Here is a 3,166-nt window from a genome sequence, read left to right as displayed (position 1 = left end):
CGGAAATAAAACTTAACCTTTATTGGCTGAATAACAGCGAAATATAAAAATGATAAACTTTAAAACCAACTGTGTGCTATAAAATACACCGGATGAGTTATTACCAAAATTATATATATGTGAGGAATAAACTGTGGCAGAACTATAATGATTTGCTGACCGAAATATGAGATCTCAAAAAAGAGAAAATCTTAATACTAGCTAACAATGAGATCTTAGAAAGAACAATTCTTAATACTGGCTAACAATGAGCTCATGAAGCTCAATAGGCTAGTGAATTCTATATAGCTTTTACTTCATCTATTAAAAACCAACTTGGATGATTTGTAAATAGATATGCAGGTTAGATCTCAGACCATTCTAACACTGATACTGGCTAACAATGAACACCTGTGTCTTATTAATAAATAATTGTGTATTGCTATCTGCCTATCTATGCTCCATCTAAGTGTGGGTTTTTCAGAGCAGAGGCTACAAAAAAATATATCAAATGAAAAATATATACGTGTCTTGCTATCTGCCTATCTGTTGCTCCCACTACATTTTGGTCTAATGGAGCAGATTCTAGTTTTCTCTTAGTAAAAAAATTTGGAACAGGTTACAGCTGGTGGAACGCCGACACGCGTTTCGCTGATTGCTTAACCACTAAACAATCAGCGAAACGATTGCTGAAATAATCGAGATGCTGAAATAAATTTGGGAGACAGGTTGCCAGCTGGATACATTTTGGCCAAATGTTACTGTCATAAGAGCACAGGAGTTTGCTTTATCTGACATTGTCAGTCTGGTTGGCGCTACCAAAAATGGAGACAGAGAGTTCAACATAGCATATGTTTCACCAGTGACCCCCACAAGGATGTATGGTCTTCACTGTTAGCACCACACATGTTGTTGTGGCCATATGCAGGCACAAGACATGACCAGCAGGAAAGCACAAAGGGGCTGGGTGAGGACAGCTGGAGCACCCAGTTAAGTAGGAATAATTCTGGAGTGTTAAATATACAGATGACACTTGATCTGAAATGCAGGTAAGTATCAAAAGACAAGAGCCAAAATAGTCACAGCAGTAATTCTAAACTCACACTGAAGATCTGGCACCTAACAGATGCACTGAGCAGGTTTAAATATCCTGCTTTTCAATGGGGAGATGGGGGTCACTACAACTGTGGTCATGTGACTGAGTCTTCACAAGGAAGGGTACCCTCAATAATACATGGCACCTGGCAGCAGAAGGAGCACCAGAAGTGCTTAAAGGGACACACAAGGATAAACAGGGTAGTGTAGTCCTTATTGCAGACAGATACGGATCACAGGTAATAAGTGTTAGGAATCAATATCGTAACCAAATAGCCGATTGTCAGGACTCACAAGGATAGCAAGTTTAGTAGGTAACACAAGACATTTCACTGGTTACAAGTTTGTAGACACACAGGTTTCTCAGTTCAGGAGCCAGGTTTGCAGATGTACAAAATTGCCTGAACAGGATCAAGGTTTCCCAATACACAGGGTATCTGTAGCAGTGTGACTCCATAGATTCATTTAATGATCTGACCCAAGCTGCTGGAAGTACTTAATCAACGTCTGGGGTACACAGCAGAGCATTTTAACTGCTGCATTGCAGTAACATCAGGATTGCCGGATACAGCAGCACCTCTGATGGGAGTATGGTATTGCACCGTAGAGATCAGGGCTCCAAGCCCTGAAACAAAATTGGGTATTAATCTCTGCTAATATCCCATGATCCCTCAAAAGTCCTGTTTTTATTTTTTGGACCACTGTTGTATAGCCTCAATTTATTAAGTTGCGATTTACCAAACCTATGTTTATGTCGTACCCAAGGTATTTTACCACATCAACACTTCTTTGGGTTGGTAGTCAACCCTGTGTCACGCTTCTGAAGAATATTTAGTGGATCCCTAGTGTCTGTCAGTGAGTGGTACTCACTCAGGAACACGGAGTCTAACGGGTAGGGGGTTTTCACCAGTGAAAACCCTCAAGGGTCTATGGACTTTGCTGCTCCTATCCCGCAGGTCGCGGCCTCCCAAATGAGCTTAGACAGACTAATGGTGGAGCTAGGAACAATGGATTGGTAACTCAGGGCAACAGCAGGAGGATCACTGATTTAGAAACAGTCCTTATGGCAACGAGGATGAGTTTAGAAGTAACTGGTCAATAATTGGTAATTCAAAGTAACAGCAGAAGAATCGTTGATACAGCAACAGTTCAGATAGTCAGTGAGGATGGATTAGAACTAGCTGGTCTGTAATTGGTAACTCAGAGTAACAGCTGAGGAATCACTGATACAGCTATAGTTTAGATGAGAACAGTGGTGGAGTAGAACGTAGCTGATCCCTAAATAATAACTCAGAGGCTAGAAGACGAATCACTGGCACAGGTGCAGTTCAACCAGAGGCAGATATGGAGAAGAACTTTAACTGATCCAATAATGATGATCCTAGCAACAGGTTACAGCGACAGGTCAATATGGGAAAATAACAAGAAAATTGAACTTAGCTGATCCATAAATGGTGATTCAAACAGCGGGTGAGTTACTGGTACAGCGGCAGTCCTAGCATAGAGGCGGCAATGGTGTTGAGCTAGCTGATCCGTGAATGATGTTTCTGGCACCAGGTGAGTTACTGGTACAACGGCAGTCCTAGCATAGAGGCGGCAATGGTGTTGAGCTAGCTGATCCGTGAATGATGTTTCTGGCACCAGGTGAGTTACTGGTTACAACGGCAGTCCTAGCATAGAAGCAGCCAGGAGTACAAGTACCCCAGGTAGTTTGCTAACAGCAGTTCAATGTGCAGCAGAAACGAAGAAATAGAACTTAGCCGCTCAGTGCAGGATGAATCGAGCATCAGGTGAATTACTTGTTACAGCGGCGTCTCCCAGCAATGAAGCAGTAGAGGCATTGAGCCAGCTGGTCCGTAGATGAGGGTCCCAGGGCAGCGGCTAGGAGAACAGGTGCCACGGGTAATTCATAGGTAGTGTCTGCAGAAGGGAGTACAACAGATCCAGGAAAATAAGCAAGGCACAACAGGAGAGACAAACCAATGGAAGCCAAGTCCTTTGGAGAGAGTGTGCAACTTGAAGAACAAGCATTGGACAGAGGGACAATGGGAGCTTTAAATAGCACTCCAAAATCCTTAGCACCAATGGGAAC

The sequence above is a fragment of the Mixophyes fleayi genome, chromosome 2 (assembly GCF_038048845.1).
Source record: "Mixophyes fleayi isolate aMixFle1 chromosome 2, aMixFle1.hap1, whole genome shotgun sequence".
NCBI classification, from domain to species: Eukaryota; Metazoa; Chordata; class Amphibia; order Anura; family Limnodynastidae; genus Mixophyes; species Mixophyes fleayi.
The sequence above is the reverse complement of the archived record's forward strand: the minus strand, read 5'-3'. Positions refer to the sequence as shown.